A 16,790-nucleotide genomic window follows, 5' to 3' on the forward strand; every position below is an offset into this window, starting at 1 on the left:
GGAACACAGTGAAGTACCAGGAGGGTTGAGAGAGAAAGGAGATGAAGGCAACTGAGGTCAAAGAGTCAGAGAAGAAATGGACCAAAACCGGCAGAGATGGAAAGCACCAGCATGCCTGGAGAGCGGGAAGACAGACTGGAGTGGTACAAGGTTAATTGGAGCCACACAATGGTAGGATTTTCAAAGCCAGGGAGATCAGCTACTCTGGAGGGTACTTCCAACACCTGGTGGATAAATGGTGGTCAGTAGACAGGTGATTTTATCCACCAAAAGTCTTGATACATACCTAGGCCTAATTAAATGAAATCAAGAACACATAGCTCAATATCAGCCAGTACTTCCTGGTAGCATGAGCAAGACTGTTACCAGAGGAAATTCGTGAAAGTCCTAATGCGGAGGACATTTATAAATAGCATGCAAAAGGCACTAGAAAATGTGCTATGAGGCATAATCCTGCCAACTGGCAAAAGGATAGACCACATGACCATTGAGATTTTTCCCATCTGTAGTTTTTATGATCTTGCAACTGGTGCAGGGGTTGCAAAGGCACAAAAAGGTAGAAAAAACCCCCACAAAAAAACGCTCAGGAACAATGGTTGTGCAAGTTTGATGCTAGAAAAGGTAACTGCAGAGCTAAAGTAAAAGAAGGTACAGATGTACATGTGTTTGTACACCTATACACCACATTGGGATCCTGGTTTACCACTGTACCTAGTATTGCCATACATGTAAATAGGAATTTGCACTGAAGACTGTCTTTCTTGCCTTAATTAATATTGTCTTTGGAAGATTTATCTGAGAGAAGTTAGGATGAGATCCCAATTCCATGTCTTCAAGAGGAAGCCAGGAAGTTAAGCACTGAAGTTACAGATAAATACATTTTTCTTTGGATGCCAAGAGCAGTTGGCAGCCATGCAAGACACAGCTAATGTTGCTGAACTGGCCTCCACTGAGCATATTCTTCTCTGCTTTGCAACTTGCCAGTATTTGATGCTCAAGTCAGATATGCCATGAGAAAAAACAGTTTGCCTGATTAATATAATCTCTCAAGGGGGTTTTCAGTAAGAAAAGGAAATATTTTTTTCTTCAGAAAGACAAGGAGGCTGTCACAGGTCCATAAAAAAAGTAACCATCTTGCAGAAGTATCCACTGGCACTTCAACCAGCTAATTCAGATGGACTCTGCCTGGAGGCAAGAGATTATGTACAGCTCTGTATGTGAAGGGCATGCACAAAGTTCCTGCTCAATCTTAAGTGCCTGAGCGACATCTGTACATCCTTAATAGCCCATGTTGGGAAAAGCTGATGTGATTCCTCTCTAACTCAGCACTATAAAATTGGTAGCACACGGAAGCAACATACCTTGGAGAAATTCTGAATTTCTACTTGCTGAAAAGAACTTGTGCATGCAGAATCTTAGAAAACAGAAGGGATTTAACCAGTCCGCATTTCAAATGCATGCCACAGATTTCAAAGGGGGCAGACATGACAAAATACTTTCTTTTAAAGACTGCTTCATAATACAGAGACTTCCTTTAAGCAGATCTCTGCCTCTTCAGACTAGCTGTCACTAAATTGACAGCTTTCTTGTTGCTTGGGAGAGAACTAAAACCTAGACCCAGTAAAAGACCCAAGGGATGTAATGACACAATTTTATATTTTGGAATCCCAGAGCTGAAGGAAGACCCTAGAGAGAGATATGAATATGTAGAGGAAAAAAAAAAAAAAGCATATATATAGAGATGGACACCTCTAAAAGGCTAGCTACCACTGATCTAACAAAATATCCTTTTACTCCTCTGTTCTCATTCTGGCCCTGCCAGACATACATTTCTTCCTTCAGTCTGGCACAGCTTAAGCTAGTTCAAATATTCTTCTCTTGCAGCCTCTTACAAAGAAACAAGCCATGATGGAGGTTTGTAAAAAACCCACCCTGTGGCAGAGCATATTGGATGCTCTCTAGGAATAAACACTGGATCAGGGATCTCAAAGGCTGTAGGTACAATTCAGTCTGGTTTCTGTTTCCCATCAGGATGGGACAAAGGTGAGGAGCTTTCTTGAGCTGTCTTCTCAGGGCAGTTTTGAACGTACAGAACTGCCACTATAGGTGCTTCATAAAGTTTTCAGACCAAACAGAAAAGCGTCTAATGAGTTCCAGTCATCTGGAGCTAAGTGGCCCACAAGCAAGGACTTTATGGACACAGTTCTAGATTAGCTGTCTGAAGTCCTCTGAAATCACCTAGAAGTAAATAATTCCCTTTTGGATTTGGCACTAATTTCAATTGGTAGGTATTCGTGCTAGTTCACTATCAGTTCTGGTGCATGTTCTTTCCTGCACATTTGTCTTTATAAATTGATTAGAAAAACAAGCTTACCAGTTCACTTACAGTTTTCTAAGTACAAATTACCCCATTCATCCAATTCACCTCTCAGTAACATGAAGTCTAAAACAACTGAGGCTCTCAGAAGCTATTTTAAAGGTTTGTTAATGCTTTCCGTCAACTGCCATTATGTAACAGCAAATATACAGGATTATAAACAGTTGTCCAAACAGTGTTTTCATTTTTCAAGAGGTGGGAGACACAAGGACAAGAATGGAATACCAATAGGAGATTAATAAATTATGTCCTTACCAATTTAACAGAGGTTTATGAGCACAGTTATTTAGGATCAACACATACCAACCAAAAAGAGATTTTCATTTTAATTACCTCTTAAGATGTGCCTTGATTTAACTCACCAACATACGTGCTTCCTTTTAACCTTAATGCAGTCTTCCAAAGTATGTCAAACAGAGGCACTGTCATGGTTTAACCGCTGAAACCACGACAAGCACTAAGGTCAGCTTTGCAAAGGTATTTAGCAATGTAAGGTACTGGAAAACACAGTGGAATTATCAAAATCAGATCAGTGATGGCGTAATCAATATGAGCTGCTGCTTTGGAAAATTCCAGTGGATATTCACATGCATCTTGACATATTCACTCTCTGTACCTAAATTTAGGGGCATTTGATTTCTAGTTGCTAGTTAAGCTGATAAAGATCTTACTGGCTTGCTAAGTAACATCTTTAAAAAAATTAATAAACCCAAAGCTTTGTGAAATACGACATGCATATTTCTAGTCCCTCTTGACTTAGAGGTGCATCTATAAGTAATTTATTTGCATATGCCAAGGAATCATAAAAGCATGCCAAGTGAACCAAACTAAAGAAAGTATGCAAACTAACTTTAGGGATGTTCAATAACTTCACCCCCCAAAAAAAAGCAATCCATTACTCTGCTAAGCAAGAAAATATAAGCTGCTTCATCATGATCTGAATGCGACTGTGACGAAGGCAATCTTGTGAAATTTTGGCTGCAACTGTTAATTTCAAACCTCTGAAAGAAGTCTGATTTGCTCTCCCAGAGAAAAATAATCTAATTCCCTCCAAGTTATACAAGCACACAGCAGTATTCAGATCCTCTTGTTCCTCTCCACAAAGGCAGCAAGCAGCAACTAGGCAGCTAAAAATGTCACAACAGGGCTCCAAGAAACAACTTCTGAGTCCATCATAGTTTCTGCAATGATGTCATCAACAAGACCAGCAACACAGGCAGAGCCGCATTTTGTAAAAGCATCAACATTGAAAGCAATTGTTGAAAAAACCAAGCCACCATGACTTAAGGCAGTAACAATTTCCGATGAAACACCACTTGCTACACTAGCTGATGCTTCCCGACCAGGAACACTATCAGCAATGAGCAGACAGAAACAGCACCACCATTTATCTGGAATTTAAAGTTCTTGATAATCATTAAATTGTTTCTCAGCACTACATCTTCAATGATTTCATATAAATAATTGCACTAAAACCTTCTTCAATTTCATGAGACTGACAAAGTTTACCATTTTTCTGTGGGAACTGTTTATTCTAGCCATTCTTCACCAATTTAAATATGTCTTCACCTATCCAGTCACTCAGTAATACTGATTCCGGGGATAATAAATTTATTGAAAATATCCTTTACTGAGAAAAGAGTATCCGCATTCAAAGGAACATATCCTTGTATTGGTATTGCTTGGTATTTTTGGAAGTGGATGACACCTCAAAACCAATTAGCATGGCCTAGTTGTGTCATCTAGAAACATACAGGTCCTTCAAGATAAAGCACATGCAGTACTGACATTTGCAGCACGTTATGACAAATGCAGGCAACAACTTGTCTGAGGTGGAAACATTTGCTGGATAACAGAGATGACATAACTAGAAAGTGGGACAGTCCCCCCAAAGAGGGCAACACTCTGTTTAGGCTAGAACTTGAGATGTTGCATTGTGCTTACAAGAATTTAAATGACCTGAGATATTCCCACCAAAGGCATCTTCATCATCTTGTGATACTCAGAGCTTTCTTTGAATTAAAAGAGAGAGAAAGCACTTGCAAAGGGCTCAAAACTTTGGAATTTGCTGGTCTCTTAAGCCTGGAATAGTCTTACTTTCAGAACACTCACCAAGGCCTATTTCTAAATAAATACTTTGGCAATGATTTAATCTTTGGCCTGTTTTTTCCAGGGAGCTGCAAAGAAGCAGTACTTTATCTGCAATATACCTGTGTTTTGAGTTTAGGATCCAGGGCTGAGGGGCTCCCTTTTCTCGTGGCTGACTCTTGACTGGGATTTTCGTGCTGAGCTTCAGCTCCCCTCTCTGCCACAGGCAATTCTCTAGCCAGGCCACCTAGTTTAAGAGACAGCAGAAGCCACACGTCCTGCCACCTCGCAAGCCCTACATGTGCCCCAAAATATTTTAAAGTAGGTTTGTGGGTCAGCTGCAGTGTGGGCTGCCAGCATATCCCAGCTTAGTACTGCAACCATGGTGGGAAAGGTCTGACTGCATCTTTCTTCTTATTTTAGGAGCAGCCTAAGGCAAGTTTACGAAGTAATCTCTGTCTTTCTCTCTTTTGTGTTAACCGTAGTGCCTTTCTATAGAAAAAATAAAATTAAAAAGAGACTGATATGTTCACAGTGTGATTTCTAAGCTGACAGCAAGCTGTTAAGATGAGAGGACAGGCATTATATTAAATATGCCCCATCACACATAATTTTTGTCTATTATCTAGTTCATATTAGAAAATAGTTGTCATTTCTTTATCAGATCCCTTTGGAAACTCACTACTGTTGGACCCTGCCCTCTACTGACGTGCTTCTCTTGTGAACACAATGCTGTCTGTTATATACAAGACAACCTAGATGGCACACTTTAAATGAGTCTTTTTTGGAAAAGGAAAAAAAAAAAAAAGAGAGAATGACATGAGGACAAAGCCTAAAAAGCTAGTGATTTCTAGTTCCTAAGTCAAATAACTGGCAGAGGTGGCAAAAAGAAAAAAAAAATCTTAATAATTATTAATTAATTCTTAACAATAATCTGAAGATAATTCATTGGGATTAATACAATTTTATAAGTAAGAATCTAGATCACCTTCTACCCTTCAGAAATAAAACTGCTTTGTTTATAGTGTTTGTCAAGCCTGTTCTCTGAGTTTGATACAGAAAACATGTCAGACCTGGTAGAAGTTGCAGTGGTAAACAAGCAGCTGTGCCATTCTGCTAACCTGCAGCATTAGCACACACAGCACAAAGCAGTGCTGGTGGTGAGGGAGCACTTCCACTCCCACCAGTCTGTGCCCTCTGCCCAGCACACACTATTATAAGTGACAAGAGAGTAGTCATTTTGAGATCTGTTTTCTCTTAAGGCCCTTGAAGTGGAGACAACATCCATTAAGACCGTAAACTTCTGAAATAAAACTCCTTGTCGGTGTTTTACAGATGAGACCAGCAGAGATAAGTGATTTGCTCATGCAACTCTGTATTGGGGGCAAAACAGTGCACAGATTTCATCCTATGGCTATTTGTTCTACGGGGTAACAGCTCTCTTTAGGTCGAGTACTGGGAAAGCTCAGCAGAATTAGCAGGAGGTGGAGCATCAGGAGAGATACCACTTGCTAATTTTGAAAGCAATGGGCCCCAAACCAGGGCCATTCACCTGGTCCGGTTCACAGCTGCTTGCTTAAAATAGGCAGCTAATGGAAAAAAAACAAAGCTGAAGTCAGAGAACTACACCACAAAGATAGTAAAACATCCCTGAGAAATACCATTCTTCCTAAGTCATTACTATAGATGTCACTGGGGTGTGTGTGCATGCTCAAGCAATCTGAGTAGTTCATAATTGTGTTTCTTGTGCTGCAGTTGTTCTGTTTGCAACTGCAGCCCTGAGAAAAACCCCAATGTGCTGGTTTCTCTCTCTGTAGGGTCTTCAGGTTATTTATTCCAGCACAACTGACAGAAAAAACAGAGTTAGTGCAGGCACAGAGAATGCTTTATGCCCTCCATAAAATCATTTGACAATCCAAGGAAAACTTTCCCGAGTCTGTTGTTCAGATTCCAATGTGATTAATTGTATTCAGTGGGAGCTTTACTTGAGTAAGGGACTGCAGGGTCTGATGATATCTGAACAGGTCAGCCCAAAACATTAAAATGATTCATAATCCTAGAAATAAACATTTGGAAAAAAACCTGTAAATACAGATCAGCATCACCACTTGAGGGTGCTGCAGTAGTTCTTAAATATTAACACAAAGATCTGCTACCAGGCAGGTAGTGTACACAGAGCTACACAGCAGTAATTCACCTAATTACTTCCATGGAGGCACTCCGAACATTTGGAGCTAAATTTGCAAAAAATACTGTTGAACCGAAGATCTTCTTCTGAAATAGAGGCTTAAATCCTAAAACCTTCCTAGCTAACTAAGGGGATAAAATAGGATTCTCCTTAAACAGAGGTAGGAAAAGGAAAAATTAAGTAGAACTAAAGAGAACCCTCAATTACACAAGCACATGCAGTTCCAACTTCAAAAAATTCATTACAAGTATAATTCTCAGCTCTGCACACACATTTCCTTTGACTGTAGTACAAGTGAATGTTTTCCAAGGCATATCAAATTGATTTTGCTATAAACTATTACAGGATTATAGTCCATTTGAATACTCTTCACTACAGGAAACACTCAGAACTAGTCTCTGTGGGAAATATATTGAACAGTCAGTAAAACACAAAGCAATACCAAAATACAATAGAAAATGGTTCAAAAAAGCCACAGCAACCTAAATGGAGAGTCTGAGTCAAACATTATTTAGGATTCTCCTATTTTGTACAACCTCCCTTTTATCATAAAAATGTTATTTACTCATGAGGATATAAAACATTTAAAAAAGAGCAGATGATATTGAAGTTAAAAGAAACTTATGAAATCACTCTATATGTGAAAGCATAGTGGCTGCACATAAAATGAGCTCTCATTTGGAAAGCATGTCCAATTCCAGTTCTTTTATCTGACTCTTATCAGACACTCAAGAGAGTTGGTCAGTAACTATTTGATGATACTCTTAGAAAATGCTGATCCATCGAAGTTAAAACTGCTCATGGAAAAAGGGCTGGTTTAAAAGAAAATTCCCAGTTCAAAGACATTTGTGGAGGGGGATTTATTGCTTAAGGTTAGAAGATATAAACGGACCACTTTCAGACTGAAAATAACATAAATTTATGTCCAAAAATGAAGTGATTTTGAAATCCCAAAGAAGAATGAAAAAAAAAAAAAAAAGGTCCGAAATGAAAATAAATTTTAGTTGACCCAAACTATTTTTATTCTTTGGCTTGCACAGAACAGACATTTCCAAGATTGATTACTCATCCCAATTCAGAGCAGCAAAGTTTTTGAAGCCTTGAAACCTGAGTTCTTCTCAGCTCTAATCTCTTTTCTGGGTGCCCACTATAACATGGTAGGTTGAAAGGCTTTCTAAACTATTGAAGATGATGTTGATTACCTGGACCTTGGTCTTGAAGTACTGCAATCAGCTAGAAGAGTAAGGCTGCCCTGGTGCAAGGGCGAATATCATCCATGAACAGGTAAGTACTAGGAATAGTCCTTTGCAATGAGAAGTAGAGAGTCTCAGCCTCCTTCCATGTACTTTCCCTTAGGTGACTGTTCAACAACACGCTGCTGCTGAAGTTGATACCGCCCATGATCCACAATATGCATTTCCCAGGACTGTATTTACATAGGTACGGAACTGACTCAATTTTAAAAAAAGATTGATTTAACCCCAGAGAATGTCTTTATGCATTACATACACACAGTTAACAAATGTTTGCACCTCACTTTCCTAGCAAAGGAAGACCAAGTAAAAGCAATGACATGAGGATGAATGTATCAAAGAGAGGTGTGTGAGAGCCAGAAATTCATTCTGCAAATGATACACAGTTCTTCTTTGGCCTTAGCCCTCTAATAGAATGGAGTAATTTGGCCCCTATATTCCAATACTCAGGATTAGAAAAAGAGAGCAAAAGCTACTTGTAGACGTTTTACAGAGACAGGAGTAAACCCTGAGCCTATGTAGCAAGACATTGTTTTATTAGGACATCTGAAATTAGAGCCAATATGTCAATATTCCCTTTCTTGATAAAAAGTGTATTAGAAATAGGCAGAAAATCTTGACATTATGTGGGTTTTTCTACAGCCTATTCATTTCTACATTGCATTGTTCAACTAGTTATTTTTAAATTTTCATTACTTTGCAGGCAGTGCCCTGATTATTCCTGTGAGAATGGTAACCTTTTAAATACCTTTATAAATGCCTTCAGACATGATTAACATTAGCACAAGACCTACCCACTTCCCTATGTCAAGGTCACAAATACCAGATGAACAGTTCCAACGAGCAAAATAAAAGGTATAATTTTTACAAGTTTGAGAACTGCTGTGAGGACTTTTTTAAAAGACAAAAATAGCAGAAGAAGGTGGACTACCACCTTGGCCTCATTTAAAACATGAGTCCATCTCACAGAGGTTTACACGGAGCTCCAGCTTGGCCTACACATACAGGAAGAGTCAGCAAACAGGCCACAGCCAAGTGATTTGGCGGTCGGATGCACCGACAGGAACTCCTGATTACGGACTTGCATCTTTACCATGTGAGAAATTATGCCTCTAGCGAAGTGATGCATTAACCTCCTATTAACTTCAGCCAGACCAGGATTAAATTTTGGGCAAGCTGCTCTGATTCTGTTTAAGTTACCCCAGGAATAAAATGCATGCATAATAATCTCCACCTACCCCAGAGGGGGCTGTGAAGATTAATGGTAGGAAAGCACCTGGATGTCAAGGACAGACATTTGTCCTAGTTACGTCTACATATGAAAAATGATCCGACTCTTTTGTCTCTCAGAAAATGGTCAAAATCACTTTAAAATACATATTCAAGCAAAGAGTTGTGAACTCAAAGACCAGGACAGTGAAATTATTAACAAGTAACATGTAGCACTCTAATGTATTTCACCGAGAAAAGGTCAGCATTAGAGATGTGAGACAGCCTTTTACATTAGAATAACTCATATCGCCTTCTCTTCATCAGTCATGTATTTCCACAACTATGTGCTTTCTTCCAGTCATCTTATTTAACAAAAAGGATTTATGTTTTGTAGAAAACAGCACTACAGAAAAGGCATATTTATTAAGTCCGCCATTGCAAAATCTTTTGTATTAGATAAGTGTTAGCAGCCCTTAATTTTTTCAGTAAATAATTTTATTATTTACTGCACACTCCTACCTTATATTTCATTCAGTTTAATTATACCAGTAACATGCTGGGTAACATTTCTAATTTTCCTTCTGTAAATAACTAGTATCATAGTAAATGCCTGTAAGCACTCATTACAAATGAGGAATGCTTGTCACTCATACTAAATCACTGTGGTTTGCTATGCACAAATGTTTTTAAAACATTCAAATCATTGTGGTTGCTTTGTGTCAATGTACACAGGAGAGAGTGACAGCTGTGTAAACACGGAATTATGGCATACAGCAAAACACCCCAAACTTCTCCACAGAACCATTTCAAAACATCTGCCCTCCTATGGGCAGGTCTTGAGCACTGCATTTTGTGCATAGCAGGACCAGGATCTACCATGCTTTTACTCCACTTCTGTACAGCTTCCATAGAATGGGGACAACAAAGTGATTTCATTATTCCTGCTCCGTATTCTCCCTTCATGGCTTCACTAAATGAGCAGGAATGCTGCTACTGTTGAGATAATTAGCACAGGCAATTAGTAAGAGATTGTTAATGTTTCACTGAAACACAAATAGCAAAAGATAAATAATTCCTCCCTTAAGATCTAAACCAGAAGAATAATTAACAGCTGGAGGGGAGGGGAGGCGAAAAGCTAGAACACACTCCAGAACTGCAATCTGCTACCCAATTTTTGCAGGAAAACATGTGTGTTTGTGTGTTATAGCCTTTACTCAAGGATCTATCCTGAAGCAGCAAAGCACCTTCAAAGTTCTCACTGAGTTCGGTGATAGCAGGATTGCACCTGAAGCTGGAAATTCTCATCCTTAGAAATAGGTTATCCTAATAATGTGATCATATGGCCCAGTCCTGTAAGAAATGTTGTTCAGTCCGCTCAGAAATCTTTGCAAGATCAGGGCTACAGCTACATACTATGGTGGTAACATTCTGGACAATCACCTCATGAACCAGTATCCTCACCTTTACTCTTTGAAAAGCTACAATCCTTCTTTCACTCCTTGCTTTCTCCAGCTCTATCATTCTCTATTCTGTTAAAGATAAAGCTTGATTACTTTTCAATATTTAGTAACTTCTTTTGCTCCTCAAGGGGAGAGAAAACACACAAAGTAGAATTAAGACTTATCAAAAACCTGATGTTTTAATTCAGGACCCCTAGAAAAAGCAGCTGAAACTAACCCATCCTTCTATTCTTGCTGACCCAAGTAGAGCCCTACCTCATTTCTCTTTATAAGACATCTTTCCATGCTCTGGAGGGATGTTCCCCATGCTCCCTTGTTTAGAGGGAACAACGGAGTTGCTCCCTTGTTTTGCTTTGAGACCTTTTAGTTTTGAGCTTGTGTTTGGGTATGTCAGAGAAAGCTGGGCAAAGAGCTACACACTGATGATACTGTGTGTGAAGAAAGCATTGATCATCATGGTCTGCCATTTACCTACCTCTTCCAGAGCTCTGCCAAGGTTCAGGACATAGCAGAGAAAATACATGTACTTCACCCTTACAGACAACAATTCTGATTTACTGTGTATCAGTACACAGACAGAGGAGAGGTAGATTCTCCCTTCTTCTCTCAGGGACTCTGGGTCTTTAGGCAGCAGATGAGGAGGTTATGTAGCTAACAGCATGTGACACACCTCTCTCGCTCCCCTCCTACAAGAAGCACCACATGTTCTTGCTTCCAGATTGTGTCTCCACACAGGACAGCCAGAAGGCTCTCCAATCCAGGGCAGTGTAGCTTGGGAAGGCAGGAGCACAGAAGCAGTGTTCCTACGCCCAGCTACTTTCCTGTTTCTAGGATTACTGGTGAGCTGAGGAAGTACGGAATGTTTCACATTCATTTCTTAAAATCATCAAACCAACTCAATGAGATGCTTTCTGTCTGCAGTGCTGAGCAAAGAGGAGTTCTGGAGGAAAGGGTAATTTATGAAGAACAGAACGGAAACACTGCATGCACTGTGACAACTTATTTGTTTATTTAGATTTAAAATGATTAACAAATTTGCCTCTCCGTGGTTCTCAGTGCCCTAACATCATTAACCACTCAATACAATTTCAACAGCTTTAAAGTAATCAGTTTTACAGAAACCCAGTCAGCTAGCCACTTTCACAGCTATCACTTGCTTCAGTGCAGGGGGAGGAAAACCAAAGTCCTGCCTTTTGCAATTTACTCTAATTCTTTAAATATGGGCTATTTCAGATCTGCCATTAGAAACACATTCCAGAGTCCTGAAGAGCATTCAGCTAATCGCCTTAGCTTTTAATGGGCATACAGGTCAGGCACCCTGCTGATCTCAGCTTGATGATGCAACCATGATTCTTGTGCTGAACCAGCTCCAGGCACAATAGATAATAACTGGCATCCTATGCACCACCCATGACCTAAAAATCCTGGGCTGGCCATACCAAGCAAAATGTTTCTCTCTGAAGGAAAATCTGTGCATCTCCATAGCTGGCCTGGGACAATACGATAATAATCTGGCCACAGATGACCAGGCATGGACAAGGCAGCTGACAAGAAAGGTCCGCACACATTGTCCGAAGGGGATTAGATGCAATTCCTTCTTTCTAAGGCACATATAATACCTATGCTGTCTTATCTGTCTGCTTCCTCATCCCACCCTCATGACCTCAGTATTGAAGATGAAGTTTAGCCCAGCTCACCTTCATTCATACCCAAACTTGACCAGAGAGAGAAGCTGACTTCCAGCACTCCAGATGCACTTTTGAAAATACTAGAAAATGTCAGTGCTTGTATGTATATGTAGACACACACACACACAGAGCACTGGCATAGCAAAGTCTAGAACCTCAGTCCAGACACGAGACAGGCAGAGCTTCCAAACTCTTGACAGTCTAAAGCTGGTACACAGGCTTGATCCAAAGTCCACTAAAGACAATGACAGCCTTTTCACAGTCTCAAAAGACATTAGGCCTCTGTGTAGTGAAAGAAGAATTGAACCGTCCCAAGACCAGCAAATTAACCCCAGATAGGTACTGGCTAGGGCAGCAGAACATTTATGAGATACTGTGTTCATTCCTGGGATTATTTATACGTGAGGAACCAAGTTTCTTGTTTATTTGTAGAGGAAGAACAGCCACAGCATGCTGTTTAAATGAGCAGTCTTTTGATATTTCAGTGTGTGTTTCTATTTATACAATGGGGCAATATTCACTCTCCTTCTGCACTCTGAATTTTGCCTGTACACATCTTCCATGACTGGCACAAGTGAGTACCACAGAAATTTCAAAGCACCACCAGTCATTTCACTAGCGCACTACAATTCAGTAGAATATATGGCATATTGCAACTACAAAATACATTTTGATCTTTCCAAAACCTGCTTCCTGTTAATGACCCATAAAAGAGAGAAGTTCAGAATTTCATTGCTTAGCTTCTCTGCCCAAGCCCCTACATTAAAAACTGAGAATTGCTGTGAGTCCAAATGAACTCACCGTCTGCAATAACCAAATTTCTTCCTACTATTTGAAAAGCAAATATGCACAGGGAAAGCAATAACCTTCTATATATGTCTAAAGGGCAGAAGAATCCTTAAGTTCAGTGGCCTATTCATATAATATGAATGCCACAAACTTGTATTAAGTGGGCGCTATTCTTTTCCAGTTTACGAAAGCAATGCAAAAAACTAATGCAGCACAAAAAGGGTTGCATGAAAGCAATTTTTGATACCACTTTGCCCATTTCCTTACTTCAGATTTCCTTCCTATTTCTTACTGTCTCAAATCAGAGCAGCAACCTTTGCTTTCTTAGATTAGCACAATGACTTAATGCAGACGTTTTCCATTCACCATCGCCATGATTAATGGAAATAGATTTGTCCCTACTGCTTAATGTTAAACAGCTGAGGTCAGGTTATATGCTAATTTAAACTTCAGACAATCCTACTGGCGTCAATGGGATCATGTATGGAGGAAAATATTGCTTCAGTTGCATTTCTGTCTCCTGAAGCATTCCATTGTATTTTAGTATGTGTCTTTGGTGATGTTCTAATGAGTACATAGCAATGGGAGTCATTCACAGCACAGTGGTATTTTGCACCGCTGCTTGCGGATTGCAGTACTTGGATTTGCCAGTCACATAACAAACAACTGGCCTAAAAGCAGATGATAAAAAAAAAGAAAAGTATTTTTGTGGTGCAGCAGAACTAGTGAAGCAAACTTTTCTATCAAGACATAGCTAATGGTTAGATTCTCTAGTGTCTAATGAGGTGTCAGCTCTGACTGAAGTTTGTTCTGCAGATGGGGCATTTCATAACCACCTTTCCTTTATAAGTCCTCTAGTGCTTGATAAGACCAAAAACTACCCTGCAGTCTTCCTTCAAGGGTCTATAAATTGCGTCTTTTCTTATCTGTTACCTATTTTCAAAGAAAATTGTGGCAATATAGACTTCCACCCTCAGATAGTTTTGCTGGACTTGTTTTTAACATTACCGGAACAGGGAAAATAAGACAGAAACACACAAGCATGACTGCAAATGCCTCACATTCTTGGGAAAGTGGGAAAAAAAAAAAAAAAAACACAAGAGAAACCACTAGAAAATGATACTTACTATCTACAGTTGGGGTCTTCAGTCAATGGAGGTAAGCATGCTTAAAATTTACAAGGTCTGAAATCATTCTGGAAAGGTATCTTCCTCTCCACTGACTATAGAGATCCCAGGTTCCTGCCTAAAGCACCTGAACTGAATGCCTAGAATGAATATCCTTTAAGTTGGCAATTTTGGAGAGCAAAATCTCTGTTGATCTAGTGGATCCCAAGAAACATTCTCCTCCATGGAGTCAGGGAGTTTCCTTCACAGCATGACTGTTAAATTTTGATAGTCTCCAGGTATTATATAGTTTACGAGCAGCCCTACAAGAATTACATGGTGAAGCTCATTCTGAAGAACTTCCAGGGAAAGAAGCAACTAGACAATTTATGATGAAGCAGAGCTGGCACAAAAACAAGGAGTGGCAAGATTTCAGAGATTTGAAGCTTTTGTGAGACTTTCCTGGCAAAGATCTGACACATCTTCTGGGATGTTTGTGAATATTAAGATGTGGTGTGATGTGAGTAACGTTTCAGCGAGAGGACGCTGCATTTGGCCAAAACAATTGCTCCTTACATCAGTTCAACATCCACAAAACAAACTGCGTCACATGTACAGAGAAGTCATCATCATTCCTGCACCTGTCACTACTGGAAAGCCATTTGGGACTTCAACTTTATTTCTGATAATGCTCCATCCCAAGCTCAGTTGCAGTCACTGCGGTTCTGTTCTGACATCAGTAGGATAACTGGTAAGCAAGGACTGCATGCATTTCTTGAAATGTCTCAGCAATCATGTCAAATAACTGAGCACAACTTGGGAAATATCAAGAGATGCAGAGTTGGAATTAGTGAAAGAAAAAGGAGGTTTATTATTTATATTCCAGCAGCATGTAGAAACCCCAACTGTGATCTGAATCTCAGTGTGCCAGACAACATATAAACATACAGTGGAAGCCAATTTTGGCTCTGAAGAGCTTACTGTCTTCAGAGGCAAGACAGACAGAAGGTGAGAAAAGAAACAGAGAACTAGCATACACACAGCAAAATCAGTTGCAAAGCTAAGAGTAAAAATGTTTCCCTCCAAACACTGAAGCCTCTCCTCTGTCCACTCTGTCATACTGCCTGCTAATCAAAACAGTTTGACATCTTGAAATGCATTCACTTTCCATAGGATCTCTGCAACCTAAGCTATGAGGAGCCCCAAGCAGAAAGCAAGTTGAATGACATCTCCAGAAAACAAAATCATCAGTTTATTCTGCTACAGTTCTTCATGAATCCACACTAGGTTATTGCTCCTTTGTCCTTTACTTCTCTTTTACCATCTTTTTTTTTTTTTTCCCTAAGTAGGTCACCTCATCTCCTGAAGTATGAAGCCATAAGACTATGAAAGCATAAAGGAGATTTATTCCTCTCTGTGTGCATGATCTTCTCCACTGAAAGAAGTATGGGAATGACTACAAGGTTCATCATCGACTTCCAAGAATAGAAAAATGCCTTTGTTATGCTTCCGTGGAATCTCTCAAACATAGGCAGGATGAAACCTATAGTGAAGACAGAAAAACTCTTGCCATTAAGTTGTCCACTAAAACATTGGAGCATGGTCCAAAGGTAGTAAAAGGTCAGAGACTAATTTCATTTGAGAATTTTAATTTGCTAGACTTAAGGTCATTAATTTATTTTTTTACCTCTCTGTCTCAGACCTCTCTCTGCTCCTATACACACATTTATATTAAATTTATGATTTACAAGCATCATGATACTGCCCTTTGCTAACCTCTTAAAGGGCTCTCAGTCACAATGATTCTTCACATATGATGCTTGATTACATTTTAGTAAGTTGTTCTTGAGAAAATAAAATCCTCAACAAGTGAAGCTGACAAAAATGTAAACTGCACATGCCTAAAATACAAAGTCAAGCACCTTTTTCCCCTCAGTACTCTTATTTTGCATCTTTTTTTTTCTGATTTCTGTTTGTACTACTTATATAGGTCTCAGTTCATACCACCCATAAGTGATGTTATTCACAATAGATGCTGCTTCTCAGGAAATTTCTCCACATAAGACAAGGCAAGATTGAAAAAACCCAAAGTAAAGCAGGGTTGCTTGCATTCAAAATGTCCGTAGTGAAGGAAAAGCTTGTGGCTATTTCATCAAGAGGTGGATGCTGATGCTGTAATTCCAAGATTATTTATGAATGTACTAGACAGCACACACATGCTCACATATGCAGATAAACACAGTGTTCAACTGAGTCAGGAAGAACCTTGAATAACAAGTGGCTATTTAAATAAATATACTGTAATGCTGACATTTCAATCTCATGGAAAATGCTTCTGACAGTAGACTAATAACGTATGTCCTTAAGAAATTAATTCTACAGTTCCATATTCCAAACTTCTCTGAAACAAGCAGACTTTTTTTTTGTATATAAGAAATAAAATTATGTGGAATAGGAAGATTTCCTTAGAAAGTTAAAGCAGAAAAGAACACATTAAGGATCTCTATCTTTTAAGGTGTTCCCAACTCAAATTTTCACTTACGCTAAAAGCCCAGTAGCTTTCCTAAGGATCAACAACTGTAAGGATCCAAGACTCCTAGGAATTAACCACAAGTCAATGGGCTCTACC

Source organism: Numenius arquata, chromosome 12, assembly GCF_964106895.1.
Source record: "Numenius arquata chromosome 12, bNumArq3.hap1.1, whole genome shotgun sequence".
NCBI lineage: Eukaryota > Metazoa > Chordata > Aves > Charadriiformes > Scolopacidae > Numenius > Numenius arquata.